The sequence below is a fragment of the Tympanuchus pallidicinctus genome, unplaced genomic scaffold, assembly GCF_026119805.1.
Source record: "Tympanuchus pallidicinctus isolate F22 unplaced genomic scaffold, pur_lepc_1.0 scaffold15, whole genome shotgun sequence".
Classification (NCBI taxonomy): domain Eukaryota; kingdom Metazoa; phylum Chordata; class Aves; order Galliformes; family Phasianidae; genus Tympanuchus; species Tympanuchus pallidicinctus.
This window is the reverse complement of record NW_026294669.1, coordinates 13,934,305-13,947,175: the sequence shown is the minus strand read 5'-3', so window position 1 is coordinate 13,947,175 and position 12,871 is coordinate 13,934,305. Positions and strand designations below refer to the sequence as shown.

The 12,871-nt window shown below is 43.7% G+C and overlaps 1 long non-coding RNA gene across 1 annotated transcript in view; it reads left to right on the top strand.

The window, feature by feature from the left end:
- LOC128077224 (uncharacterized) overlaps window positions 1–12,871 on the top strand; it is a 63,346-nt gene that overhangs the window by 36,511 nt on the left and 13,964 nt on the right. The window contains exon 2 of the long non-coding RNA XR_008204889.1: window positions 725–798. This is a non-coding gene — a long non-coding RNA (uncharacterized LOC128077224). The remainder of the gene's footprint in view (window positions 1–724; window positions 799–12,871) is intronic.

Genomic DNA, 12,871 nt, shown 5'->3' with positions numbered 1-12,871 from the left:
TCAATTATTTCATAACCCAGTTCATGCTTTACCCAACTGTATGCTTGTAGGGCGATGGACGTGTCATCCTTCTGCTGTAACATGACTATCATCAGTTGCATTTTGAGTATGGAATTATGGTGTACCCATGGCAGTTATGAAAGGAGACTTTTTAGCTTTAGGGTTTAGAAAGAGGTGGGATCAGGAAATTTCCTCTGGAGAACTCTGGTAGTCTCACATTTTTTCATTGCTTTGGAACAGGACAGTAGTGAGCAAAAAATGAAACCTCTCGTCATCAAGTACAGTTCTGAGGCAAAGAGCTCAAAATATCCTTTCAGAGCAGTCGAAGTATTTCAGCTCTGGAAAATAAAATCTTTGTCGTTTTGATATTCCTCTTATAACACCCATTATAAAAATATACATTTTTCATACATTTTTTAATACACTTTTCAGAAATGGGGCATCTAAAAATTTCATTTCTAACCAGAAAATGTTAACCTCATCAAAAACTTATCTTGAAATAGGCATTCATCAAAATGCATTTGTGTGTCTGGAGTTTTTCTCTTTCCATGCATTGTTATTTTATGCGAGAAAAGATGTTTCCTTGGGAAGTTTCCAAACCACTTTTACTTTATGATGTTATCTGTTTGTATAGTATCTGAACACTGGTCCTCTAAAATTGGTAGCAATGAACGTTTGTTTAGGTTGGAATTCTCTGGTTGCTTAAATCCTGCATGTCTCTCAGACAGATGATGGATCGATGCACATGGGGATCTGCTGGACCTATCTATTCTTCATGAAAGCCAAGTTTTCTCTGAGGTATTCTTTTAAGAGGATGTAGAAACCCATTGTTCTCAAAGCACCCTTTTTTAAATTCTACAACAGAGGTTTTGCAGAAATAAAAAATACTTCTGTATTTTGCACAAAGCCTGTATATACCTCTGGTTGTTATTTTTTGTTTGTTTGTTTTTCTGCATAGGGAAAATCAGAATGCAAATACTGACTATAAATCAGATATTTAAGTAGTTGAGTTTTTTAAGTTTGCCAGTCCTCTTCGTTTTAGTCCAAACTTGAGTGACTGTTCCTATCCTTTCTGGACAGCCACCTGAAGCCATAGGGTTATGTTTGCACAGTTGGTGGTGCTTTAATTTGCTTTGGTGGGTTCCAAGCACACTGGCAGTGACAGGAAAGATCACATAGACAGCAAGATCTAGTCCCTTCCTAACATAGCTGCCATGAAACTGACCCCCCAAACTGCTGCTAAACTGTAAAGAAAGTCTGTCAAGAATGACAGAGGGGGTTGGTTAAAAAAGCAGATCATGCCAGTATTGCCAATGGGATGACAGAAGGTCATGGAATTCTGGGGTAGCTAAATGACATGTGTCCATTGATGAAGCTATACAAACCCAACAGGAAATGTGTCAAGTGATAACACTGCCCTACATTTCAATTTTGGAACATTTTCAGTTTTAATCTGAAAAAGCTAATAGAGGCCACAAACCTAAGGAGTAGAGAGACCATCACAGCCCTGACACACAGTGTTTCACTGGGAGTAATAAAATCCCTGCCAACAAGGAGGAGTGCTGTATCAAATCTGGAGCTTCTCTTTCCCCTAGAAGACAAAGTTCTTAACTGAGAACCCAAGTGTCTCGCAGAGGATTTGCTGCAGGCCCAGTTGCCATGCCCATTCAATGACTCATTTGAAAACAACCATTTTCTGAGAGTCTTTGTTTATGGATATTTGAGCAAATAAATGTCAGCTCCTCCTCTCTAGTTATTAATGATACAGTTGCTTGGCTCTGTCTGTGCAAATTCTGCATCTTTATCTGGTGACTCATCTCAAACACTAACTGAATGACTGAGATAAGCTATGTACATCTCCTGTACTTCAGCATCATCAGCAACAGCTAATCAGTTGGATCACCAACCAGCTCTACCTGCAGGAGATCCATGGGGAGCGGATACTGTAGCAAGAGCTATCATCTCTTCACATCCAGATACCTTCTGTTGGAATCCATGGGAATACAGGGAGCACTGTCTTGTGGAAAATAGGATTAAGGTGACCTTTGTGAGGATGGACTAGACAACCAAATTGGTAGTCAGCTCAAGAGATTAAGGACTTTCTGGTTTTTCTTTCCTTTCACACTATAATCTTCACAGAGGTTTGTGTACAGATGGATGAAGATTCTGGTACAAGAACAAGAAAGCAAAACAGGCTGGATTTTTTTTTATAGTAGAAAAATGCCTGTTCATCCTAACTGTTCAAAAGAAAGAATTCATACTATTGAATTTTGCTTTCGAAGTTGTAATTGTTGGAGGTATATATTTTGTGGTTGGTTTTTTTTTCCCCTTTTCAGTCAAAATGCATTTCCATTTTAAGCTCTAAACTGAAGAACAATGTTATTTAAGGATTTAAATCTAAACAAAGCTTATAAATGTTGTGATTTTTTTTTTTTAGCTTGTCAATAAAAGTAAATTGTTCATGTTAAATCAAGGGAGGCAAAAATAAATAAAATGTTCAAAGATGTAGGAAAAAAAATTCACAAGAAAAGAGTTTTTTTAATAGACCTGTATTTATCTATCAAAGGCAAATGAACAATTTTGACTTTTCTGATAAGTGCAGTGACAGTAATAGAAAAACAGACTACAGTAACACCATAACTTCTAAGTTATTCGTTTGATCTCTGTCTCATTTTCAGCGTGATTGATGTCTGTAATAACCCAATCTTCATTCATGCACTTCTCCAAATGAAATCAAGACTTCCCAATTTTCAATGATTCAGCCGATTTGATTCTGCATGCATCCACTCTGTGGTGGGAAAAGCCAGGACGCTTGCACCAGTCACCACCATTCCTTTTCCTTGCACCTCTTATCTCTTATGGGGAGGAATCCAACTGCTCATTTTTCTAGCGGAAGTCTCTGAATAGCTTCTTTCTACACTTATGCTTACTGCAGCAAAGAAATAGACATTAAAATGATTTAATTGTTTTTGAAGCCGAAAATCTGGATTGTCCTTTGTTTGCTAGCTCCCTTAAGCTACAAGACTGCAGCTTCAACATTGAGTGGTTCCCAAATGGTCATGAAACATTCTATAGGCCCTCTTTTCAGACAGAACTAAAGGTTATTTTTCATCTGAGATACTCCTATGCCCTTATTGCCAACTTAACTGTGTATCTTCCCCTATTTTTCCAGCACCTCTGCGAAAACTCTGTTAGGAATCTCCCCAAGTCCAGATTTTGTTTAGGTACCTGACAGTTGCTCGAGTGGAGAACTGCCACTAATTTCTGTGAGAAATTAGCTGTTAAGTACACTGGGGGGCCACAGATACAGCTTGTAATTATGACAGCTTAGCAAGTTACCACGTTATCCTCTGAAGTTCAAGGTAATTTCTTTGCTGTATGTTTAGAACTGGGTCAAATACTTAATAGAATGTCTTGGGTTGGAAGGGACTTCAAAGAGCATCTAGTTCTAACTCCCCTGCTGTGGTCAGGGTCAGTACACTCCAGATCAGGCTGCTTAGGGCCCTATCCAACCTGGGCTTGAATGCTTCCAGGGATGGGGCATCCACAGGTTCTTTGAGCAGCCTGTGCCAGTATCTCACCACCCATCTATGTAAAAAAAACTTTTCTCCTTATATTTAATTCAAATGTAACCTCTTTTAATTTAAAGCCATTCCTTCTTGTCCTATCACTGTCAGATTGTGTAAAAAGTTTGTTTCCCTCCTGATTATAAGCTCACTTTAAATACTGGAAGTCTGCAATGAGATGTTTGTGAAGACTTCCCCAGGCTGAAAAAGCCCAATTCCCTAAACTTTTCTTTATAGGAGAGGTGCTACAGCCCTTTGATCATCTTCAAGGCACTCCTCTGGAGCCATTCCCACAGCTTTGTGTTATTCTTACTGGGGACCGCAGGCCTGAACATAGTACTCCAGATGGAGATTCACCAGGGCAGAGTAGAGGAGGACTATTACCTCTCTCTCCCCTGCACTTGGCCTTGTTAAACTTCATCAGATTCTCATGTGCCCAATTTTTGAGCTTGTCCAGGTGGATGGCATCTGTCTCTTCTGTGTCAGCTACACCATTCAGCTTGGTGTCATCTGCAAATTTGCTGAGAGTGCACTCAGTCCCCCTATTTATGTCACTGATAAAGATGTTGGAGAGTACCAGTCCCGAGATAGAGACCTGGGGGATATCGCCAGCCTCCACTTGGACATAGATCTGTTGACTACAACCCTCTGGCAACAGCTATCCAACCAACTTCTTATCCACTGAATTGTCCACCCTTCAAATCCACATCTTTCCAATTTAGATATAAGAATGTGCTGTGTGACCATATTAGAGGCCTGTAGAAGTCCAGGTAGATTTCATCAGTTGCTCTTCCTTTGTTTACTGATGCAGTCTGTCCATCATAAAAGACAACCACATTGATTAGGTATGATCTGCATTTAGTGAAGCTATGCTGGCTGTCAAGGATCACGTGTTTGAATTGAAGGTGCCTTAGCATAACTGAAAAGTACATAAACTGATGGGCACCTCAGATACCTCTATCTTCTTGGGTCTTCCTTTCTCACTTGCATTTATAGGAATGTATGTTTCAGCTTGGGATCGGGGTATTCATTTTGGTTTTAATTCCCAGTCACTTTGGAGCTACCTTCTGAATGACTCTTCTGGGGTCACAAGCAAGCAGGACCTACACCTGCACTGATTTCCGATAGAGGCTATGCTTATCTTCAAGACAGAAACATCTTTCCTGTCATTACTCAGATGAACAATGCTTCATGCTGGCTATTCCCACTGTTTTTAACTATGGTTCACTTAAAAAATAATTACTGATGACAGCTAAAAACGTAAAAATAAAGGGAACCCACTTCACCATTGTAAATAGCTTAGGAAAGCTGATAAAAACTCACAGTGTCTCAGAGCAGATAGGATTTTCTCCTTTGTACTAGTAGCAGATGCCTCCAAATCACATTCCTCTTCAGACTGTAGTTGTTACAGGAAGGCTTATGAGTCCCATCTGCCTCTGTTCCTCAGGTGGAATAGCAATGACTTTTGGCAAAAGAGCAGGCTGATGGAGCTGTGGGCAACAGCTCCAAGATGTACATGAGGCAGGTAAATCTGCCTGACTTAATTAGCTCAACGCTTGCTCACAGTTTCAGTGTATACCCAAAACAAGATAAACCTAATTAGATCGTTTCAGTCAGTGTAAGGAATTTAATTCTGTTATTCTACTATCTACAAAGGCAGGCAGATATTTGATAGATAGATAGATAGATAGATAGATAGATAGATAGATAGATAGATAGATAGATGGATGGAGAGATGGATGGATGGATGGATGGATGGATGGATGGATGGATGGATGGATGGATGGATGGATGGATGGATGAATGGAAGGAAGGAAGGAAAGAGAGAACAGCCTGAAGTCCTTCTAATGATAAATCTATTTATTTCACTGTATTTAAATGGGTTAATCTTCTTGGCTGAAAAATACCCTCAGAAGAAGTCCCTGTGGCGTCAGTGTGCACAAATAAAAGCAAAGCAGCAACAAACAAATAATTCCATTTTGCAGGCTGCATGGGACGTGAAACACAAGACAAGCATTTTGCCTGGAAAGTTTCCAGCAAAATCTTACCAGAGGCAGTTTTGGATGAGAAGCTTCACATTTGTTTGGGGATCTGTGTGCACATGCCATTATTCTGAGGGGTAAGGAAATGCATTTGTGAAGCTGCATCATGAAACACAAATAAGTTGGTGTAAGAATAGTCCCAGAGTCATGTGCTTGGGTTCATTTATTTGCTAAATGTGGGTAATCTTTATTTTTTAAGGTTATGTTTACTGAATGGGAATAGATATGGAAGCTAGGGAAAAACAGAGGATAGGGAAAAATTAAGCCCTTTTTCTAGGAAATTTCTTTTGATGCATTTACACAGAACATCCTTTGTGGGGTGAAAAAAAGTTTTGGAAAAAATCCCAGCAGAAGATTAGGGGCAAGGGAAGGGTCATGCTTTCCTGAATCATCTATTATCATCAGAGACAAGATACTGATGGAGCTGAAGCTTGGCGTGTTCTTGTCTGTCCTCTTTTATATTTCTGTTACAAGAGTATTTTAAGTTTCTGGCCAAAGATCTCTTCTCTCTCTGTTATCTAGCAGGGCCCGAAACAAGATAGTCAGCAGGGAGACACTGACTTGAAACACAGGCAGAAGCCAATTGCCTAAGCATAAGCCATTTTAGACACCCTAGGGTATGCACTTCATCCTCATGAACCTGCCAGATATGCTGGGTTTTGCTTAGGGAGTTTAGTCCCACACTAAGCTTAGTGCCCCTCACATTATGAGTACTGTGTTTTCACCACCACAAATTCATGGAGAACAAGTTCTCCCAGCCTGATGTCCCAGTCATTCCCTGGCCTTTCTGGTGTTATGCCATTTGCCCATTCATCTTCTGTATCTGGAAGAGACTTAGAATATCTACCTACCACTAGCTCTGAGCAGTGCCACTTGAGATGTCTGTGTTGTGTGATCTCTCTGGTCTCAGCACATCCTCCAGACCTAATATCTGCTGCAATTCAAGTCTTTTGACAAGTTGGTTCCCTACAGAATTGTTCACACAGCAGCTCTGGGGAGACAGGATCAAGGTAGGGATGTGCTTATGGACATCTGTGTACAAATACTGCAGACACTGGGTCAAAGGAACAGCACCCACACAAAGACACGGGCAATGGGATGGGGGCTATCTTTCCATTTCATATTTCACTACTTTCCCACAGGCACAGGTTCAGAGCTGTCCACTTCCAGGAAGCGAGTGTGAATACCCTGGACCACTGGTCTTCAAGGAGATCGGCTAATTCATTTGTCTCACCATGTAGATAAGCTTTTCTCAGACTCTTCATCATCTTGCTTAAACACAAGGCTGGTACAGCCCATCTCCTTTTTAACACATTATTCATTCTGCTCCTCTCCCTTTTAAAATTCCTGACCAGTGCTCAAACACCAGCAGTCAGTGTCATTGTCAGATGTGTCATTTAAGTCTCAATAAATCATTATTAGTGCCAGCATTATTTAGAAAAACAGTTATTAATAGAGTGCTCCAATGGAAATGCAGAGGTATCCAAGCCAGGGGTGATGGGTGTGCAGGCATCACTCCCCTCTTGGGGTGCCAGGGAGTTGGACTAGATGGCTTTTAAGGGTCCCTTCCAGCTCAAGCAATTCTATGATTCTTGCCAGCAGGAACTCCCCTCCACCACTTGCAATGGCCAATGGCTCTGAACACCTGCCAAGGAGAATACACCATCTGCCTGGTAAAGGCAAACCCCTGTGTTGGCCTGTAGCAAGTTGAGCCTGCCAAGAGAGATAGGCTGTGTCATAGGGAAAGATATAGAAAATGGGTGATGGTTCACAACAGCAAAGCAGTGCTGTAACTAACCGCCTTTCATTAGCAGCTGGCTAAGAGAGAGATTTCAACATCTCATGACAGACGGGACCTTCTCTCATCCCCATGTGGGACTGCTCACTCCCCCGTGCATATCAATGTTGTGGTGATGAGTCAAGGGAGGGTTGATGGATGGATGTTTGAATTAGCTGGGTAGCATACGCTGACTAGCAAAGCACGTGGAGACCGAGTGTTTATTTTTCGTGTACAGCAGCATAAATCCCAAGTGCCCATCCCTCCCCCACAGGGGAGCAAGCTGGCTCTCAGTGCACACCACCACCACCTGCCCATTTGCTGAGCCAGATGGATTTGCTGTCTAGCCCACGAGGCAGGCTGAGAACTCTCGTGGAAGGGGTCTGGAGGGCATCTGCGGAAGGTAGAGGTTCTAAGTGGGGACATATGGAGGGGGAAGGGGAGAAAGTAGACTGATGGTCTTGACAAGAAGATTCACAGATCAAAAAATAAACTTATGCCTCTGAATGGTAAGAAGCTGCTGCGGTTTCTGCCATCAGACACCATGCTTGTGAGAATTAATCCTTGCAAGTAAAACTGACTAGAAATGTAGTATCTTCCTCCCCTCCTCTTTGCCTTGTCCCTTTGCTTGTTAAAATTAAGATGCCCCATATCAAGCTCCCGTCATTCTCCTCACCTTTTGCCAGGTGAATTTCATTAAGACACCATCAGAGAGCATGAACTTTTTCTAGCTTTTGTGCCCTTCCTTCCCAAAACACTGTCTTTTCAAATTACCTCCTTCACAGAGAACAACTTAAGGCAGACTAGTCTTAAATAGCTCCATTCAGGAGGTGTTTGCTTCACACCTGTGGGAGTAAGCAGGAGGAGACCACACAATAGCTCGTGTGTGGTCAGGGGCCTTGCATGGGTGGCTGAGGAAAGGTGTGATTAGGGCGATAGGAAACAAGCCTCCAATCTTCTATGAGCACATCTCAGAGAATGTGCATGTGCGTGTGTGTGTTTTGTCAGCGGTGAAGAAGGATGAAGGGCAAGTCTCACCGCTGCAGGTAGCAACCAAGATGATGAGATATTTCCCATCTTGCTCTTCCCTGAATCTATCACTGTAAATAGTTTGGCTTGCTTATCCTCCCCCACCCTTCTTTTTTATACTTTCTAAGACTCTACAACTTGCATGAAAACACACAAGCTTAATTGGCACTGTCAATTCCAGCTGACAGATCTCCCATGAAACACACCCAGCAATAAAAAATGTAATCCCTTAGCCCTCCCCCACAATGAAGTTCAATTATAGCAAGACAAGGAAGACTCCCATGGATGTCTGTAGGCAAACTGCAGTTTTCTGGATTTATTTAAAAAATTTAGTAATCTTGCCAATACTTTGATGAGGACCACTTTGTGCTAACAAAATGAAGTAGTATGCTAGAAAACGTTAAGTCCTGCTGAACTACTGGGTAGGTTTTGAGGCTACCTTAGGTTCTTTGCAATCAAGTCCAACCTGTTGTGATTTGTCATCAAACATTTAACTCCTACTTACTCTCCTGATCTTTGTGCTTCTCATAAATACTCATGATAGTTTGCTTTCCTTCCCTTTTCCAGCACCGCTAATTGACACAGTTTGGGACTCAGAATGTACTTGCCCTCTCCCACACAGCTTCCCAAAGGTTTGCTGATGTTTGTATAGAATGGTCTGCAGAGGTCAAGATGGAGAGAAGTGATGGATGTGAGAAGGAGTACTTCCCTCCACCCACCTACCTCTACCCTATCTTAGGGTGAAGATCTTCAAGGACTGATTCAACAAGAGCCTTATGTGAAAAGTGAAATGGAATCCCAAGCCATTTTTCTTTCCTCTTGACCCCATGATATTTCAACCTACCCAAGTCTCCTACTTCATGCACCAAATTCACCCCAGGGAATAGATTTACCTTTAGGATAAATACTCCTCCATATTGTGCATTGGTGCATTTGCAGGATGTTTTTGCCCCAGCAGCTTTACATAGGAGTAAGGTGACTTTGGGATTGCTTGCTGAGCAGTGTCTGGGAAGGTTTCTCCCCTTTGTGTGCAGCCACACCAACTCCACTGCTCCCTCCCTGGACATGGGCCACCACTGCGCTGCATGGAACTTGCAGAGAGGAGTGTTCTCGGTGCTGTGGCCGTTGGTGGGAAGGAGGAGGACTGGCTGAGGAAGGTTGAATGGTAATGCATCAGCTCTCTGCAGCACTCCCAAGGGAAGCCACAAGCAGATGTGCTGGTGGAGCTGCAGGAGAACTTTTGGGATAGAATTAATGGGGACCTTTTGATCTTCATCTCCAAGGCAGGAGGAGTGAGGCAGCCAGGTTTGCTCAGCAAGTGGGAGGTGGAGGAAGAAAGGGCAAGATTGATCTAAAGGCTGGTGGCAGCAGGATCTCTCCCTGAGTAGCAAGGCAGCAACTGAGGTGCAAGGGGAGAGACAGAGAAACTGTGGGATTTGTCCCAAATCTTTGGATTTGGGTTTTGTCATCAGGAGCTCTTGCAAGAAGAGGTGAAGGTCCTGCCAGGGGCAGAAGTGGGCCCTGAGGAGGCAGAGCCTACAAGCATCACTCACCAGCACCCAAAGCCAAGGATTCAGAAGCAGTGTGGATAACAATTTTGGCAGCAAGTGAGGTGCTCCTCCTGTTTCCCAACTGCCTCACTTCTTGGGTGGCCATTTCCCTGGGGCAGAAAGGGAGCATGAACCTCTGCACGATCAGGTGGGAGAGCAATGGTCAGGAGGAAAGGGCAAGAAGGAGTAGGAAATCGTGATCCTATCCCCACCGCCCACTCAGCTTCATGCCAGCTTCCTTCTCCACTTGCTCTGGCTCCCATCACAGCCCCTCAGGGCACAGCACCCTTCTCCAGCCCTCTGTGCAGGCTGGGGCACAGGCCCAAGTCCCACGGGGGCTGAGCGCCTGCATGTGCTCCTTTGTGCAGAGCAGCGGCGAGGGGAGGGGAAGGTCAGCGCCAGCTTTTCCCAGGCTTTGCACTGTGCTTCTCCTCGCGGGGAGATCTGCAGGGAGGAGGAGAGGTAGGCAGCCAGGAACGCAGACTATGAGCACAGGGGGAGGCGGAGGAGGTGGCTGCTTGGGATGGGGATGCTGGCTGGTGCTGTGGGGCTTGGTGGTGATAGAGCAGTGTGGGATGCTGGAGCCAGAGTGCCTGTGGGGGAAGCTTGTACTGTCTGGCACTGCTTGGATGTTCCCTCATCTTTGATAGAAACAACTGAATTTGTGAACTTGTTTCCCACAAGAAAGGCCCTTAGTGTTCACAAGGGAACAGATTAGGGATTGTCCTAAATCCTCACGGTGGCCAGGGCAGTGGGGGAAAGCCAAGTACCAGATGATTTCCTCGGAATGCAACAAATCTCACATTGCGATAAGAGCAACAATAGCTTTCCCTCCACCCTCCTCCCTCCCTCCGACCTCAGGCTCAGAACCTCACAGGATATTCTTGCTGGGCAAGCACTTTGCAACAAGAGCAAATCAGAGGGGAAGACTATCAAGTAACGGGGGCAGATGGGTCTGCAGGGTTGGGTTGAGGGCAATGGGCTGAGCAGGGGAAGCAAGAGATGCCTCTGTGCTGCCGTTACTGCCCCGGCCCATGGGTCCTCTGCAGGTATGTGCTGACCATGTCCAGTCACTGGGGAAATCTCCAAGCAAAATATAGGCTCTTTCTGCCACTACATGGGTCTCCTTATCAGTGAGAAAAAACATCTTGATTCCCTGCTCTACCCCAGCCCACACATTTAAATGCCACTTCCTTTCCTGTCATCTTTGGAGATCTACTGATCACAGGCACAAGAAAGACTTGGTGAATTTTTCTTTCTTTTTCCTTTCTTTGCTTCAAAATTTTTTCTCTCTACCCCTTCTGCCTTTGAAAATGGTCAGTGTTGTATCTGCCAGCAGGCTGACATCCAAAGATGAATGCAAACTATAGCAAAGATACCTGCATGGTGTCTGCAAACTGATGTAAATATCCCAACACAGCATTACACTCAGTTTTCTATTTGAAAGGTATGCCTTGCCCCACCAAAGCTAGAAACACAACTATAAAAAACACAAGCTTTTTTTTTTTCCCCCCACATGATTTGCATATGATTGTTGCAGCTCCTGTGTGTTTAAAACTTTTTCTCTAGGTGTAAAAGCTACACACATCACCAGTAGGGCACCACAAGAGATGGTGATACTGATTGAGTGGAGCTCTTCTGTCCTAATTATTGCTCTGCAAATGAGTCAGAAAGGCCTGAAGGGTGTACTTGTTAGAAGAACAGGCTGAACTCCTGACTGCTGAAGGAAAGACCTCCTTGGTGTTGCCACAAGACATTCTAGCAACCATTCTCCCTACGGTCTTTAATCCTTCTATCCTGGACAGTCTTATGTTTACATCATCAACCATGAGGAGGCTTATTAATCTTTTCACAGCATAGAACAACAGGGTGGCCCTTGTATTGAAAAACTTCTCATTGTAATACACCAGGGTCCTGAAGATCATGGACATTTGCAGCAGCACAAAGTAGCTATGGAAAATACAATGCAGAGATCACCTTTTAACTCCCCACTCTACAGGGGTGCTGGTGCACTGTACAGCCTGAGATCCACACCAGAAGCAGCTGTGTTTCAGTTGACAGACAAAAGTTACGTATGAAAGCAGTACACACAGTCCTCAGGAGTGAAACTCCCACTGACCATCACACAGCTATTACAGTCCATGATTCCTGATAGCAGTGATGGCTGGGTTTAGATTAATTTGCCGTCATTTCATCATTTACACTAAATGCCATGGTTCTTTGATAAACATGTCAGGCCTTTTTCCAAACAATTTTTCCATTCAGAGCTGATGAAAACAGGCTGTCAGCACTCCTGGTAGAAACACCCTGCTCATGGCAACAGTTGATGTCTGGCCTAGTGGTCTTCCTGGAGAAAGTCCAAGTGGGAAGGCAGACTGGAGTCTCAATTCCCAGTACTGATAGGGGGTGGAGGAAGGTGACCACTGTTTCAAGATGACGGTGTTTATTCCCTCTAGGGGATTTACCTCTGAAATACAGTATTTGAAAAATACCATATTGGAGAAATATGAATTTCAAAGGTGGACTACTTGGTGGATAAAGAATTGGTCAAGTGGTGTAGTGGAAATGCTAAGTCACAGTTTGAACCATTGATTGAGCACCTGGTGGGAAGGCAGGGTCAACCCAGGAGGAGCTCAGGTGCATGCAGTGCATTGAGTGACTGGAAGGGGTAGATCCTGGTTCTATCCCTTCCCAGACCTCATTTGAAGACTACAGCGGAGGTGAGGGTATCTGGTTGGAGATCTCTGTGTGACTGTGGCCTTCTGAAAGTAAGTGGTTGTTTTTGTTTTTGTTTTTTTCTTTTCTTTTCTCCTTTATTTCTGTATCTGTGGCTGCTGCATTTGGGCTTACCCTCACTGCAGTCTGGGATTTTGCTATTCTGCTATCACTGCTGTGCTTTCTGTTGCA